The sequence below is a fragment of the Ovis canadensis genome, chromosome 18 (assembly GCF_042477335.2).
Source record: "Ovis canadensis isolate MfBH-ARS-UI-01 breed Bighorn chromosome 18, ARS-UI_OviCan_v2, whole genome shotgun sequence".
Taxonomy (NCBI): domain Eukaryota; kingdom Metazoa; phylum Chordata; class Mammalia; order Artiodactyla; family Bovidae; genus Ovis; species Ovis canadensis.
Window position 1 is genome coordinate 81,730,971 of NC_091262.1, and position 17,238 is coordinate 81,748,208.

Consider the following 17,238-nt stretch of genomic DNA (forward strand, 5'->3'; position numbering starts at 1 on the left):
GTGAAGTCGCTCAGTCGTGTCCGACTCTCTGCCACCCCATGGACTGTAGCCTACGACGCTCCTCCGTCCATGGGATTTTCCAAGCAAGAGTACTGGAGTGGGTTGCCATTGCCTTCTCCAGAGGATCTTCCCAACCCAGAGATCAAACCTGGGTCTCCCGCATTGTAGGCAGATGCTAGAATTCATGCAAAGGTGGGCACAATAAAGGACAGAAATGGTAGGGACCTAACAGAAGCAGAAGATATTAAGAAGAGATGGCAAGAATACACAGAAGAACTGTACAAGAAAACCAAGATCTTCACTGTAGTGCAGGCCTGCCCTGATTCAAAGGGAGGGGGCAGAGACACTATCTTCATTGGGAGGAAAGTCAAAGTCAGTTGGTAAGAAGAATATGGTGGTAGTGGCGGGGGGGTGGGGGTGGGGGTGGGTAGAGACTGAGGCTGCCATCTTTGGAAACTGTAAGCTGGGCCTGCAGGGGGGCTGGTCCTAAGACCACCCAGCTGCCACCCATCTTCTCCCCTGAGATGATGGCTCGTGCCCCTTCCTCACTCTGCGCCACACCACACCTCCAGTTCCCGCAGCTTTGGAGCACATGTTCCAGTGTTTATAATCATTTAAAAAATATTTACTTCTATTTGGCTGCATTGGGTCTTAGTTGCAGCCCTGGGGATCTTTCAGTTGTGGCCTGTGGACTCCTGGTTGTAGCAGGATCTTGTTCCCTGACCATCAAACCCCAGCCCCCTGCACTGGGAGTCTGGAATCTGAGCCATTGAACCACCAGGGAAATCCTTAATCGTTGGTTTTTAACAGCAGAATCTGTGGCCTACAGGATGTCTCATGAAGGGAATTTGCACCTGGGGGCTGGCTGTCCCTGAGGAACTATGGCCCTTCCCGCAGGAGGCCTGAGGCCTCCCAGCAGCCATCTCTGCTGGGCCAGCATCACCCCACCGTAATCCAGGTGGGGCGCCCCTGGGGATTCCTGCTGGGAGGTATGACTGCCCTCTGTTCCAAGCCATCTTTTCAAGGGCGCTAGACTAGCAGATTGCCACGTGTGGAATGCTCTTACACTGGGGTGTAAAATGGCCAGTCACAGAGGAAGGAGGTCTGGAAGTTTCTCATAAAACTAAACATGCCCCTTGCTCTGTAACCCAGCAGTTCCAGTCCTAGGTATTCACCTGAGAAAGGAAAATGTACATCCTCCATTGCTTTCCAACTGTGGTGCTGGAGAAGACTCCTGAGAGTCTCCTGGACTGCAAGATCAAACCAGTCTATCCTAAAGGAAATCAACCCTGAATATTCATTGGAAGGACTGATGCTGAAGCTGAAGCTCCAGTACTTTGGTCATGTGATACCAAGAGCTGACTCATTGGAAAAAACCCCGATGCTGGGAAAGACTGAAGGCAGGAGGAGAAGGGGACGACAGAGGACAAGATGTTTGGATGGCATCACCGACTCAATGGACATGAGTTTGAACAAGCTCTGGGGGAGAGTGGAGGACAGAGGAACTTGGAGTGCTGCAGTCCACGGGGTCTCGGAGAGTTGGACGAGCCTGGACGACAACAACAAGTTCCCCAAAGACTTGCAGGGGAAAGGTTAGATCAGAGTCATTCACAGTAAACGACGTGGAAGTGGCCCAAGTCCCGTCAACAGGAGGAAGGCAGCCACAGGGGTGCACACTACTCACTGCAAGAAAGGTGCCGGCACACAGGCGGACACCCTGTGGCTCCCTTTCAGGCAGAACGCTTGAGCACCCAAAGCTCATCACAGTGAAACCGAAGGACACAGCAGAGCGCAGTGGTGGGGCAATTGCTGGGAAGGCCCGGGAGGGCATTCTGCGCTGTGATGGGAGGCTTCCATTTTCTGATGGGGCTTTCAGTGGCGCAGCTGTGAGCATGTACTAGAACGCACCACATGGTCTCCTTAAGACGCGTGCAGGCACTTCCCTGGAGGTCCGGTGGCTAAGACTCCCCGCTCCCAGTGCAGGGCGTGAGGGTTTGAACCCTGGTCAGGGAACTAGGTCCCGCTTGCGCTTGCGTCAGGGAAGACCCCTTGTGCCGCAACTAAGACTGGGCAGGCCCGAATACATAAGCAAAATAAGATTTAAAAAACTATGTGCACATCCTACGTTGTATAGGTTTTTCCTAAAAAAAAAAAAGAAAGAAATCATGAACCGCACTCAGCATTCAGGAATGCTGGGAGCCCAGGGCACTCCCACGGGCTCGGACTTCTCCAGCAGAACCCAGGCTTCACATCAGAAAAAAACAAAACAAAACAAAAAAACAAAACGAGAGGGCGGAGCTTCTCCCTGCAGCTCCCCTTGCCTCCTCGCCCCCTGCCCCACCCCGGGTCCCTTCCCACCCGGTGTGCCCGCTGTCTTCCCATTTGTCTGAGCGAGCCGTTCCCAAAGCTCAATGAAGGCCAGCAGCGCCGGTTCTTTAAAGGAAAAGCCCCTGAAAATCTGATAAATACCATTTTCAGAACCGAAGCCCGAGAGGGTGTGGCCTTCCGCGGAGAGCGAGGCTGGCTGCTCAGGGATCAACCCGGTGGGTCTGGATGCCAGGCTGCCCCGCTGCACGGGGGCGCCGGCTGGGAGAAGGCCAGAGAATGCCCAGGCTGCTCCGGCTTGGCTGGCGGGCGGTGCCCAGGCTAGGGGTGCGCGCGGTGGGGCCGGCGGGGAATTGAGGGGTCCTGGCTGCACGGCCTGTATATACCCTCCCCGCTCCCTGTCCCTCCGGGGGAGCAACGCCCTTACGACCTGGGCCGGGTCGCCACCCAAGTACCGCTTCCCGGCCCCTCCCAGGCAGGCTGGCTTCCTAACCCCTTCCTCCCTCCCTCCCTTCCTCCTTCTCAGGCCCTCACAGGACTGGGGCCGCTGCCTCCTCCCCCCACCTCTGAAGACCCCGCAGGATCAAAGGGAAACCCCTGATCCTGGTCTCCCCCAAAGGGCTGCCTCTGGACACCGACAACCACAGACATTTCCAATAAAAAGATGGATGCTTCAAAACCATGGTAAAGGCAGGTCCCACTGTCCACTGGAGACGGAAGGCTGTGTGGTGTGTTGGGTACCACGCTTCTCTTCCTGCAGTTCCTCCACCGGGGCGATCCCAGCTGCCATGTGAATGCCCCTCTTGCAGGGGTCCCCTGATCCCTGGCTCACCTGGTCCACCCTCCTCGCCTAGCTCCCTGTCTCAGCTGCTGCAGGCCCTGGGCTCCCCTGTGCAGGGGCGTTCTCCCATTGCCCAACCTTGCACCGGACATCGGTGGTTCTCAATAAATCCTGGCTCCAGTAGTCGTGTATGGATGTGGGAGTTGGACCGTACAGAAAGCTGAGCGCTGAAGAACTGATGCTTTTGAATGGTGGTGTTGGAGAAGACTCTTGAGAGTCCCTCGGACTGCAAGGAGATCCATCTTAAAGGAAATCAGTCCCGAATATTCATCGGAAGGACTGATGCTGAAGCTGAAGCTCCAATACTTTGGCCACCTGATGTGAAGAACTGACTCATTGGGAAAGACCCCGATGCTGGGAAAGACTGAAGGTAGGAGAACAGGGTGACAGAGGATGAGGTGGTTGGATGGCATCACTGATTCAATGGACATGAGTTTGAGTAAGCTCCGGGAGTTGGTAATGGACAGGGAGGTCTGGTGTGCTGCAGTCCATGGGGCTGCAGAGTCGGACATGACTGAGCGACTGAACTGAACCAAACCCTCCTAGCCTGTGATGCCTCAGTGACTCCAAATAGCAGGAGGTTAGCATTTATCGTGGTTACCCCCCACCGCCCCCCCCCCCCCCCCGCTTCACTGACCAGGGACCTCAGTCACTGCTCCATCTGGGCCCTGGGGGCTGTACAGCAGGCGCAGCCACATGGTCCAACTCCTCTGTCTCGACCTACAGGCTGCCTGTTGATGTCTCAGGTGTTAGAACAGGGGCGTGGAAGGTGGAAAGGAGACAGAAGCAGACGAGGGCAGAGGGCAGGGCAGGAGGATGAGGCAGAGACGGGTGGAGAGGAGGAGGCAGCGGCCAAGGCTGCCTTCCTGGAACAGATCACTCACCCAGGAGTGAGGAGGGAAGAACCCCTAGTCCTGCCTATGGGGTGGGGTGCCTGCTGGCCCCCCAGGCACAGCTCCACCCCTCCAGGACCCAGGCTGGTCCGGCAGGCTGATGGCTACAGGGATGTGCAGATTTGTTGCCTGTCTCCAGGTTTATGGGAAGGACAGATGAAGGCTTCGCTGCCCCTGCAGAGGCTCCCCCACCACAAAGGCATCAACTCCTGGCTCTGCGGGTGCGTGCACGCGGAGACCCAGGGCTGCCGTTTGTTCCTAAAGATGAATTAATGCCTCTTCCCCAGCAGCAGGGAGGCAGCAGGCAGACCTCAGAACATGCAGGGCCTCAGCTGCAACATCTGTAGAATGGAGACAGCGGCACTTCTCTTGGGGGTCACTGTGACAGGCAGAGGACTGAAGGAGACGGGATGCCCAGGAGCCTCAGCGAGGACAGACAGAGGGACAGACGGATGGACAGACAGATGGACAGACAGACGGACAGACAGATGGACAGACAGATGGACAGACGGACAGACAGAGGGACAGGCAGATGGACAGACAGATGGACAGACAGACGGACAGACAGATGGACAGACAGAGGGACAGACAGAGGGACAGGCAGATGGACAGACAGATGGACAGACAGACGGACAGACAGATGGACAGACAGAGGGACAGACAGAAGAACAGGCAGATGGACAGGCAGAGGGACAGACGCTTGCTGGTCTCAGTGGGAGACCCTGGTGAGGATGGGTGCTCTGCCCCGCTGCCCAGAGGAGGGTGCCGCGACGTGCTTCCGGCAGGGTCCCCGGGTATGGTGGGTGATTGCTCTTTTTTCCTCATCGCTTCAGATTCATCCCTGCCTGAGGACTCTGGCCTGGAGTGGCCCCTGTGTCCGCAGCAGTTTTGCAGCTGGCCCCTTCCTATTGCTTAGATCTCAGCCCACTTGCCTGCCTGAGCTCACTGCCTCTGCCAGTGGTAATCGTGTGTGCCTGAGTCACTCAGTCATGTCTGACTCTTGCAACCGCATGGGCTGTAGCCCGCCAGGCTCCTCTTGGTTGTGAGATTTCCCAGGCAAGAATACTGGAGTGGGTTGCCATTTCCTTCTCCAGGGGATCTTCCCGACCCAGGGACTGAACCCGTGTCTCCTGCTTGGCAGGCGGATTCTTCACCGCTGAGCCACCAGGGCATCACTGGGCACTGCACAAGCGGGAGCAGGTATCTTCTGTGTCCTGCTTACCAGTGCTTGTTGGCTCTTATGTTGACCACTGGCAGTTCCACAGGTATTTGCTGAGAGAATAAAAGAGCTAGATAATAGGGCCTGAACAGCTTGGCAGCAGTGGGGATGCGAGGGATGTGCTTGAGCAATTGCAAAGACGTCCACTCTTGGCCACCCATCGGAAAAGGGCGTGAGCAGCCCAGGTCCCTCACTTGCTTCCGTGACGGGTGAGTGGAAGGAACAGTCACTGAGCCTAGAGTCACAGACAGAGGGGAAGCCTTGCTCAGCCTGCTCCTCCTTCTCTGTAGCACTGTGGTCACAGCTGCCCAACGTGCCGAGTCTAAGGCGGTTGTTGAGGAGCAGATCACATCCAAGCTGCAGTGTGGCTGATCCAGTAAGGGAGTGTGGAGGGGTTGACTGATTAACTGCTGGTCTCTCTCTGCCCAGTGATTGCTGTGACCTTGGGAGCATCCCCTGTTTTAGCTCAACTTCACATTTATAAATGAAAGCAAAGGAGCTGGACTTCCCTGTGAAAATCTAGCAGCATTTACTTCCTCCTGGGTGACTCAGTAATTGCAGGGTTAAAATGGCTGCTGGTGCTGGGGTGGTAACATCTGAAAAGCTCAGCAGTTCAAAAGCAAGTGTGTAGGGGGGTTGGGGGCAGGGTGTGGGGCTGGCACCGAAAGCCCTCCTGGTTAATCATGCCCCTTGGGACCTGTGCAGGCACAGGGGTGGGGTGGGGAGGATGGGGTTCTCTCAAGCTGGTGGCAGGCAAGGAAAGCTGAGCCTTGCCCACTGAATCAGCACGTCCTCAGGGCTGGCTGCTGAGTCAGGCCCGCAGAGCCGCGATGCAGCAGGATGGGGCCCAGCAGCGTGGTCTGACCTGGAAGTACTGCCCTTCGGGCTGGGCTGGAGGTCGTGGCACCGCGCGGCCAGGGGTGTGCCCTGGCGATGGCTGCCGGGTGGGGTTCGACAGCAGAGGTGGCATCTCTGCTTTCAGCAGGAAGTAGGGGTTAAGTAAGCAGCCCACCCCGCTCGTGAGCCTGGGGTGCGGTTCCTGCGAGGACCTGGAGGCCGCGGGGAGAGCCTGGACAGTGCCTTTGAGCTCGGGCCCTCTAAGACGCGATGGCCCAGGGGCGAGGGAATGAGACCATGAGCAGGGCATGGGGGCTTGGGAGCCAGGTCTCCACCGAAGACTGGATTTTCCTGGCCGGCGGCCTCCTGGCTTATCCCAGCGCCTCTGGACCCTTTCCTTTGCTGTGGCTGGCGAAAGCACCCCCAGCCCACCCCGCCTCGAGGGTTCCGGAAAGATTTAAATGAGCACATAAAGCATAAGAATAAACATTATTCCTGCTGCGTGAGCGCGCGAGCCGGCCGCGCCCAGGAGGGAAAGGCCCAGGCGTGGTGCTGACCGGCCGTACTCGGCCAGCGCCTTCCTCGAGCGCCCCTCTGCCCCGTGCCCCCGCGGGGCCGCCCCAAGAGGGCCCTCCCCGCCGCCCGGGCTGCCCACGGCCGCCGCCCGGGGACCGCATCTCCATCCCCGAGGCGCGCTCCGCCCGCCCCGCCCCGGGCTCCCGGGCCGCCCCGCCCCCCGGCGGCGGGGCAGGTGACGTCACGGCGGCGCGCGGCATGATGGGGCGGGAGCGCCGAGCCGGGGGAGGGACGCGGAGACGCCATTTTCGGCGGCGCGAGCGGCAGACCCGGAGCCGGCCGGGCGCAGAGCTGCAGCTGCGAGGAGCAGCCGCGGGAGACAGCGCGCGGGGGCGGCTGAGGATGCTGCGGGGCGGCCGCGCCAGCGCCCCTCGCTCGTGACCGCGGCGCCGCGCCTGAGGCGGCTGAGGCGGCGGCCCCCGGCGGCCCCGGCTCCGCGCACGCGCCCGCGCCCTCCCGGTGCTGACAGCGCGAGCGCGCGGCCCCGTGGGAGCAGCACGGTGAGTCGGCGGCCGGCCCGGGGCCCCCGGCCGCGCCCGTGTCCCCTCCGCCCGCCGCGGTCCTCGGGCAGGCGCGTCCGCTTTCCCCCCGGCCCCGGCCGCCCCCAGGGCGGCTGCCCCCTGCAGGCCCCGGCCCCCTCCCGCCGCGGCCCCTGCGGGTCCCGGCGCCCTCCGCCCGCCCACCTCGCCCCGGCCCCGCCCGGCCAGCATCTCGGGCCCGGCCCTGCATCCCCAGCCCGGCCCCGCCGGGGGGACAGCTGGGGTCCCGGGAGCCGCCCCGGGAGGGGGCCGGGGCGCGCAGGGAGGGGGCGACCGGCACGGCTGGCTTTGTCCGAGCCCGTCCCCTTCCTTCCGGCCTCCGCCCTCTCCCGCGGCACCGCCCTGGGCTGACGCGCCTGTCACGCTCTCGGGCGGGCGGCCGGCGGCTCGGAAGCGTGCGGGGACCCTCCGGAGAGGCCGGCTGGACCCCGCCCGCCCGCGACCCTTTTCTTCCAGTGACGGACCCTCAGTGCCTCGTCCACAGCATCAGCCTAGGCTGGAGTTGCCCCTGCTTAACCTGCAGCATCCCTGCCCTGCAATACGTACTCGGGTCACATTTGCGGTACCTCTTTCTGTAAAAAATGAAAAGATTTGTAGAGGCAGGCAGTTTTGTATTAAAGATTATGTATTGTTGCTTTTTTTTTTTTTTTTTTACTTAAGCAGCATATTCAGCGTTTGCGTATTAACCGTTTGATAAGTTCTTGGAAAAAAATGTTTTTCTAAAAGTGTGAGAGCAGAACATTTGCGATACACCATTTAAATTGCTATGTGAAGCGGCAGTTGGTTCTTTGATTCTTTGCATGAGTTAAATTTCTAGACTTTCTTTGTAGAGCATGACTGAGGCATTGATCAGAATAATTAGCTCAGTGTATACATTGTACTAGTTAAGTGAATAGTTCCATTAGAAATTGGAACAGCGTCCTTAAATCTCATAGTTTTATTTAGGATGACCCTCTTTCACAGACTGGCAGCAAGACTTGTCAAGGTGGGAAATGTGACCCATTGTTCTGTTTCCTAGGTACTCTAAGAGTACAGACATACTAAATGCTGAAAATTCCAGATCGTGTGGGAGTGTATGTGGGGGGAGGACCCTCTCTTAAGAGCCAGTTTCTCCGAGTCATCCAAGGATGCAACCTCATGTTGCAGACGCGTCTGACCGCCCTGTGCTGTCCTGACACGACAGTGGGGTGGTCACTTCACTGTGTCCTGGCTCGGTCACCTGGCTTGGCAGTGTTTTCTAAGAGCACTGTCGACCATGCATAGTGAAGAAAGACATGCACGGGCATCACCAGCGAGGAGGGGGGAGAAGGCAGAGGAGAGCCACATGATGCCTTAAGCATTTCATAGTGAGTAAAAGCTCAACTGCAGTGACTTAAAGTTTACCTTTTTTAAAAAAATTATACCTTCTTAAGTGTGTTTCATAATGTTGAAAAATAAGTCAGTGCATAGCTTTCCATGTAGGGCTATAAACTATCTCAGACTAGAATTCTATAAAAAGAAAACTAGGAATTGAAAAATGAGAAGTTAAATAAATTGTAGGATTTGTATGACCTGGAATGTAAGTGAAGTATGATAAGAAAGCAGAACTTTATTAACAAATATACCATCAGTACAGAAGTGCTGGGAAGTTTAGATGTCAGCTTTGTGGCCTGGGATAAACAGGATTAGCCTGTTAAGATGTGAAGGCACGGTCTTACAGGTCCACTGAGAACCAGCTGAGTGGTGCGTGCTCTGCTGAGGCGTCGCTGTCCTCGGGGGCAGCTTGAAGTCTGGACCACGGATGACAGTACGCCTGTGCTGAGTGCTCTGCGTGAGTGAGTCTGGCTGTGAGGCAGGCCTGGGAGTGGCGACGCTGCAGGTTGGGAAGGGGCGAGGTGGAGGGGCAGCGTGTCCGGAGCGCAGCCTCGGCGACAGGAGCCGGGAGCAGAGTTAGAGAGGGACTGGGGGCGGGTGGACTCGGGAGGGCTTCAGCCCGCCGCTCCTCTGCTGAGGCTCTCGCAGTGTTCTGGAAGTGCCACAGCTCGACTAGTCCGCTCACCTTCCTGTCTTGCACTCACTCGGGTGCGTCCAGGTGTGTCTGGGTCCGCTTTTCTGGGTATCGTCGTGCCCTCAATTGCCCGCGCACTCCTTGGCACGACTCACTATTTGCAGCACTACTCCTTTTTACTTATTATTTTTTTCTTTATTTTCTTTTGCCATACCGCTTGGCTTCTGGGACCTTAGTTCCCTGACCAGGGGTTGAACTGGGCCCTTGGCAGGGAGAGCATGGAGTCCTGACCAGTGGACCACCAGGAAATTCCCTACTTAGTTATTTTCTTGTTTAGTTTATTGTCTGTCTCCTCCACTTACATTTGCAGTCTCCACGAGGGCACTGGTGTGTTGTGTCGGTCCTTGGCATACAATGTGAAGGAATGCATCGATCATTTCCTTGTCTTTCTCGTGGGTGACTCACTGGCAGGTGACGCCCACCACGATGGGAAGAATGGGAGGAGGAGATGGTGAGTGTGGGTTTGGGTCGGTTAAATCCACAGTGCTTACGGTGGCCAAGCGGATTGGTGGTCAATCGGAGATCAGGTCTGGAGTTAGGCTGGAGATAAAGATTGGGGAGCATCTGACATTTGGTAGTGATCGCGGAATACCCGAGGGTAGGGAAGCCCGGGGACACGGAGGAGGAGGAGGGCGGCAGTATCCCGTTGGCTAAGGGGCAGAGGAAGATTTGGACGGAAGAGTACTGGATTTGGTTCTGGAGGGCTATTAAGACTCTTCAAGTTTTCCTGAGACTGTCCTGCTTGCCGAGGCAGGAAGGCCGTTGGAGGGATGATGAGCGTTTTTTCTCCCAGGGTGCTGTTGTGCCATTCTGTCCGGTAGCTTACGGGCTAATGTACTCTTATATAAAAAATGAACTATGATTTTGTCTTGTATTTAGATTTAAGAATATTTTTTAAACTAATTTCTATTTCTGAGTGCTCCGGGCTCGTTGCTGTGCTCAGGCTTTCTCTGGTTGTCACGAGTCGGGGCTGCTCCTTGTTGCCAGGCCCAGGCTTTCGATTCGGTGGCTCCTCTTGTTGCAGAGCTTCGGCTCTGGGTGCACGGGCTTAGTTGCCCCTAGGCATGTGGGATCTTCTCGGAACACAGATCGAACCCGTGTCCCCTGCATTGGCAGGCTGATTCTTAACCACTGGGTCACCAGGGAACACCTCTGATTTTATTTTTAACTGATTTTTGCAGGCAGATGAGAGCTTTTAAATACGCTTGGTGTTGTTGATAACTTAATAAAGCAGATGTAAGTGACTATCAAAAGAAGAAACAATTTAAGCTAAGTGCATCTGTAAAGTAGAAGTTATTTCCTTGGTTCTGAACTATCCCAGTCACCTCAGCTCCAGCCTTGGGTTGTCCCTCCGATGGTGGGTTGTGGAAGCCTGTGCTCCGCCTCTGAAGTTGCCCTGCTGCCGCTGGCAGAGCTGGAGTGGCGAGCGTGTCACTGCGCCAGGTGAACTCGGTGCGGTAATGCGTCCATCCTGTCACTGGGGAAAGTGAGGATTGGAGACGTTGGATAAGGTTCCATCAACCAGAGGTCTACAGCTGGGAAGTCAGGCTTCTCACTTTCTTTTTCTTGAGTGTTTCAAGTTTTGAACCAGGGTCACACACAGCAGTACTAAGGTCAGCCCTCCAGTTGCCTTCCCTGGGAAGCGCCTGCCGGTTTCTTCCTTTTCAGAAGCCCAGTGGTGCAGAGGGGTCACGGTCACTCCTGGGAGTTGCTGTCTAAGGTGTAGTGCTTTGGGCCACCACGCTGGTGTGTTTGTGTTCTTCACAGAGGCTCACGCAGGCCGTGTGGTCAATGAGAGCTGATTGAGTCTTCATTCTTATGGTGATTATGGTGTTGTGTTTTAAATTCACTTATTCTGTTTAAAAATGACTTGTGTTATTAACCAAATGGGAAGACTATGTTGATTTCTGTGTTTTTTAGATTGTGATTTTAACCCAATTTACCATCTTAGTCATTTTTAAATAAGTTCAGTAGTCTTAAATATATTTGCATCATCGTCCAGTAAGCCTTGAACTTTTCATCTTTTAAAACTAAAACTCTGTATCCATTAAATAACTCGCTATTTCCTCCGTCCCCTTAGCCCATGGCAACCACCATTCTGCTCCTGTCTCCATGGCTTTCTCTGCCTTATTCTGCTCCTGTCTCTATGGCTTTCTCTGCCTTATTCTGCTCCTGTCTCTGTGGCTTTCTCTGCCTTATTCTGCTCCTGTCTCTATAGCTTTCTCTGCCTTATTCTGCTCCTGTCTCTGTGGCTTTCTCTGCCTTATTCTGCTCCTGTCTCTGTGGCTTTCTCTGCCTTAGGTACTTCACATAGCTGGAGTCATGCAGTTTTTGTCTTTTTGTGACTGGGTTGTTTCTCTTGGCATAATGTCTTTAAGATTCTTCTATAGTTTCTATCCTTTTTAACTAAAACATCATTAAGTTCTAAAGCTTTTTTGTGTGTGAAATTTATATTAGTTTTCTATTTACCATATAATAAGTTACTGCAAATTGAGTAGCTTAACATGATAACCGTTGTTGTCTCAGAGTCTCTGGGTGAGGGGTCCAGGCGTGGCTTGGCTGCAGCCTCTGCCCAAGCTCCCGGGGCTGCCATCTGTGCTGGGCTGTGGTTCTCCTCCGGAGCTCAGGGTGCTCTTGTAAACCCTTTTGGTTGTGGCACAGTTCCGTTGTTGTGTTTGTAGGGTTGACGTCCTGGTTTTCTCGCCGACTGGCTGTCTCTTGCTGAGGGCTTTGCTCTCTTAGCTCCTGGAGGTGGCCTGCACTCCCCTGCCAGCAACACTGATTTTCTGCTATAACTCCAGATTAGTTCTGTCTTTTCTAAAATAACATATAAATTGGATTAAACAGTATGTACATTTTGCATCCAGCTTCTTTCCCAGCATAACCATTTAAAATTCAGCACTTGGAAAGGCGTGTATCAGTGGTCTGTCCCTTTCTGTTCCTGAGTAGTGTCCCCGTGTACAGATCTGCCACGGTCTCGCCGTTTTCCTCCTGGTCTGTGTCTGGGGCAGGGAGCACTCATTCTTGTGAGGACTGTGGACGTACATTTTCTTCTTTGTTTTGGCCTGGTCATGTGGGGTCTTAGTTCCCTGAAACCCATGTCCCCTGCGGTGGAAGCTCTTAACCACTGGACTGCCGGGGAAGTCCCACATTTTCATTTCTTTTGCATAAATATCGAGGAGTGGAATCGCTTATAGGATAGGTGTAGGATTGATCTCGAAGACACTGCCAGCTTTCCAAAGCAGTTGTGCGCTTTACACTCTCCTCCAGCTTTTGGTGTTGTCTGCTTCATCATAGCAGCTGCTGGCTGGTGGCATCCTGTGATGGGTTTAGGGCGCCTTTCCCAGATGACTAATGATGGTGAGCACTTGTTAACATACGTGCCTTTTATATACCTGCTGTTGTGAAGTGTCTGTTCAATTCTTTTGCTCATTTAAAAACAGTTTTTAAAAAAATAGTGACTGTAGGCGTTCTTTAGGGATTTGGATTTGTCTTTTGCCACGTATTGCAGACATTTTTTCCCAATCTGGGGCTTAACTGTTCTTTGCTTGTGCCTTTAGAGAGTCTGCCTGCCATGCAGGAGACCCCGGTTCAATTCCTGGGTCGGGAAGATCCCCTGGAGAAGGGAAAGGCTACCCTCTCTGGTATTCTGGCCTGGAGAATCCCATGGATGGTGCAGTCAGTGGGGTCGCAAAGAGTCGGACACAACTGAGCGGCTTTCACTTTCACTTTTGAATAATCAGTAGTTCACATTTTGGTGAAGTCCACAGTATCAGGTGTTTTTCCTCATGGTTCCTGCTTTCTTTTGTTTCGTTTGAAAAGCATTTAAAATGTGTGCTCTTTAGGGGAACTTAGGATACAGAAAGATGTGAAGGTTTAAGTGAGTTGTCTGTTTCTCTTTTCCCATTTTCTTTCTTTCAAGAGAATTCAGATTTTTTAAAATTCTTTTTTTTTCAGTTAAGAAAGAAAATTATTCCATATGTGTGTTACTGATTAGCACTTAAGTACATAAACTTTTAGACTTATGGTATTATGCTAATAAGCTGACATTTTTCATTTTGAAATAAAAATGCTTTTTTAAACCACAGAATGAATACTCTGTATTTATACTCGTTTGGCCCGTCCCCCGTAACACCCTCCTATGTATTCTCTTAGTCACACTGTCTGGTGAAGTGGTTTTTCCTTTTCACTTGCTCAACCAAGGACTTGTAACAGAGACAGCCGCATCGTTTGGGCTCACTCATCCTTGTTTTAGGAAAACACGTGTTCTCCTGTATTTTCATGTAGTACCTTTCCCTGTAGTTTCTCATGCTTAAAATTTGCATCCAGGGAGATGGGCCTGTGATCCCACGTCACACTGAACAACCTCGGTGCGCTCTCGGCCCTGGCCTGGAGCCCTGTATGGGGAGAGGGAGGCACGACACCTGCTGGTGAGGGACCCGGCTGCATTGTAAAATTCTTTCTACAGGTGGTGTGGTTGGTTATCAGAGTCAGAGGGTCTCTACACAGAGGTGGCCGATTGCGAAACAGAACCACACTCAGTCAGGTTCTGAGCAGGGCTGGGGGGATAAGTGCCCAAAACTCTAGTTCTGCAGGAGCGTTTATGGTAGACTCACCCGGGAGGACCCCGCTCAGTCAGGTTCTGAGCACGGCTGGGGGGATAAGTGCCCAAAACTCTAGTTCTGCAGGAGCGTTTATGGTAGACTCACCCGGGAGGACCCCGCTCAGTCAGGTTCTGAGCACGGCTGGGGGGATAAGTGCCCAAAACTCTAGTTCTGCAGGGGCGTTTATGGTAGACTCACCCGGGAGGACCCCGCTCAGTCAGGTTCTGAGCACGGCTGGGGGGATAAGTGCCCAGAGCTCTGACCCTGCAGGGCCGTTTATGGTAGACTCACCCGGGAGGACCCCGCTCAGTCAGGTTCTGAGCACGGCTGGGGGGATAAGTGCCCTGAGCTCTGACCCTGCAGGGCCGTTTATGGTAGACTCACCCGGGGGGAAAACACATGCTTTTGTTTTATCTAGTGGCTTATAGCTTCTGGATGGAAACACGGTCAGATTAGAGGCTGTAATTGTGGAGACTTTAATTTTAAAGCATTTCACTTTATAGGTTTTTCTGATTTTTAATCCAGCAGGGTTGATTCATTCAGTTCACCCTTGAGATTCAAGTTTGAAAGTGAAAGTGAAGTTGCTCAGTCGTGTCCAACTCTTTGTGACCCCATGGACACCAGGCTCCTCTGTCCGTGGGATTTTGTAGGCAAGAGTACTGGAGTGGGTTGCCATTTCCTTCTCCAGGGATTCTTCCCGACCCAGGGGATTGAACCCAGGTCTCCTGCATTGTAGACAGACGCTTTATCGTCTGAGCCACCAGGGAAGTCCAAGTGATTCAAGTTCAGCAGAGGAAATAAAAGGATTAGATAAAGTTAGATCAGAGAAGATGCTGTGATTCTAGTAGAAAATGATGGAGTCAGTCAAGTCTCCATTCGGGAACACTTCAGACTCTGGACTCATGCCTGTCAGTTACCTCTGTCTTTTCCTTTCCCAGAGGTAAAGTTTCCTGGTAGAGTACCTCCTCCCGTGAGGAGATTACGGTGTTTCTTCATGGGTGAAGTGTAGGCCATGTAGAGCTGGATAAAATATGTTTATCGTTATAATGTGATATTATATTTAGGAAACAAATTCACTATTGTAATACAAACCGCGAGAGGGCGTGACATTTGCATTTTTAGCCATAAATGTCATGGTGTGAAAAAGATTGAGACCCTTCAGGAGACGTTTTTGAATTTTGCTTCAGTATGAACCTTAACTTTATTATATAAACTGAGAGGGACACACCTTCTCCCTGCTTATCCTTCCCTGCCCCCACCAAAACAAAACCAGCCATCCCGTGGAGATGCTTGGATTACTGTTTACTTTTCAAGTAAGTTCTATTCTCCCTTGACTCCACACTGTGTAATTTTCATTTTGAAATTTCAGAACCAAAAAGTTAATGTATATTTTCTGCCAGGGTCCAGCCCCGGTGGATCCAGGGTAATTCGAAGGGGAGACGGAGTAGGCGTCCTAGGAAAGAACTTATTTAATTATAGATATAAAGAGAGATTAGAAAAGGATAGTGTAGTAGGAAATATTAGTGGAGAAAAAGAGGCTGAATAACTTGGTTTACGTGGAATACCAATAAAACTCCAAGACAAGGAATTTGCACCACCTACGTAGGCCACAGGCATCTTTCCGTTCTTCCGAAGGAGAGGAGACACTGAGGCCTCCCCGGTCAGATCTTAGAAGCCCAGGCAAAATTAGCAGGCTTGGAGAGTATCCACGCTCCAGATGGGAATTCAGCCAGAAGGGGAAAGAACGACACAGGGGAATCAGTCTTTTCAGAAACTGATCTGTTTTCTTTATTTTCAGGTTTGCTTATATACTTTTTGTTATACATAGGGATGAATACAGAGTCACGTGGGGTCAGCCGACCTGACCTTTATCAAAATCAGGTGCTTCATATAAAAGTATACAAAGGTCTTAGGGGTTTTACATTATCTTCTGGCCATGAGGCCTGCTGGCATTTTATGGCCCTTTCTGATAACGGTCAGTCAACCAGAAAACTTACTTTTTCCAGGGGTGATTTTTTCTTAAACCAGGCGCCACCCTCCAAAGGTACCAGATAAAGTTGCATTCCTATAGGGTGAGGGTGCAGGGGGTTATAATCAAGAAAAGGAATTTACTTAGCCTAACGTTTAACATGGTTAATGTAAAAGGTTAATACTTATTTCTCCCATATGCTAGTTATATTCATTATAAAGGCAGGGAATATGGAGATTTAGCAGCAAATATTGGCTCAACAAATGAAAAACCCTTCACCAATATAATTTCTAATCAACCCACTATACTATACTAATAATTTTCTAACTTCTCAAAAGAGTCTGTATTTAGGAAGTTTACAGCGTCTCGTGCCTCTCACGGTTGGGAGGCTGTAAACAATCACATGTGGCCAGACGAGCCTGCTCAGGCAGGCTAGAGAACCTTCAGAGGAGTTTGTAAGTTGGAACACTCTTGTCACGCCCAGGAATTTTTATTAACTTGGAGCTGCAAGTTAACTCCTTCTCTGAGAGAGGTGGTGGGCAGCCCCCGTAAAGTCAGACGTGTAGGTGAGAGCATAAAACAGTAAAGTAGGCAGACTCTGGTTTTGGGGGTAGATGCTCGGGAACAGGGGGTCTCCTGAGGCTCGATCCCGCCTTTGCGTAATGCCGAGCCTCCTTCCTCGTGACCTTTGCCACGGGCGGAGTTCCTCACGCTGGGTCCCGGCAATTTTTACCTCTAACATTACTATTGATTACTTTGCTTTTCTAATAGCAGTAAGTAAGGAATTGTGTATTTGAAATTTAAAATACCTTGAAAAGGGCTTTAGATTTTTCTTGTTTGTCAAAAGAGGGCAGAGGATAAAAAGATTGAGAAATTACGCTTTCTGTGACTCCCTGACAAAGCTAAAGTAGGTGAGGTAGGTCTCAGAGTGGGGTTTTGTGTTTCTGTTTTCTGTGCTTTGTATCATTTAATTAAAAAAAAGTTCTGGTTGTCCTTGCCCTCCAGCCTTTGGCCACTACTGATCTGCTTTCCAGCCCCATGGGCGTTTCATGTAGTGGAATTAGGTAGCGTGAGGCCTTCTGTGGCTGGCCGCCTTCAGTTAGCGCAGGTTGGCTGTGTAGTAACATGTATCAGTGCTTTGTTCCTTATGATTGCCAAATAATATCCCTCTGTATGGTTAGACCACACTGTGTTTATCCATTCGTTAGCTGAAGAACATTTGAGTCGTTTCCACATTCTTACTGTTACGATTAATGGTGAAATTTTTGTTTACAAGTTCTACAGTGTCGGAGTTTTATTGTTTTGGACCATTCTGTGTAAGTTTTTACATAAACATGTTTTCAGTTTTCTTGGTATATACCCAGGAGTGGAATTGACGGGTCATTTGT

At 52.3% G+C, this 17,238-nt stretch overlaps 1 protein-coding gene across 24 annotated transcripts in view; it reads left to right on the top strand.

Annotated features, from left to right (window-relative positions):
• The first annotated feature begins 2,294 nt into the window (after positions 1 to 2,294).
• KLC1 (kinesin light chain 1) overlaps positions 2,295 to 17,238 on the top strand; it is a 70,310-nt gene continuing 55,366 nt past the window's right edge. For 6 of the 24 annotated variants that reach the window (XR_011250410.1, XR_011250409.1, XR_011250417.1 and 3 more), the window contains exon 1: positions 6,883 to 7,191. The gene's annotated coding sequence lies outside the window, so the exon portion shown is untranslated. Of the gene's footprint in view, positions 2,544 to 2,851; positions 3,537 to 6,882; positions 7,192 to 7,575; positions 8,577 to 8,801; positions 9,045 to 9,587; positions 9,729 to 15,107; positions 15,195 to 17,238 lie in introns of those variants that run through there. The other 18 variants (XR_011250414.1, XR_011250411.1, XR_011250408.1 and 15 more) reach the window with 13 other exon arrangements.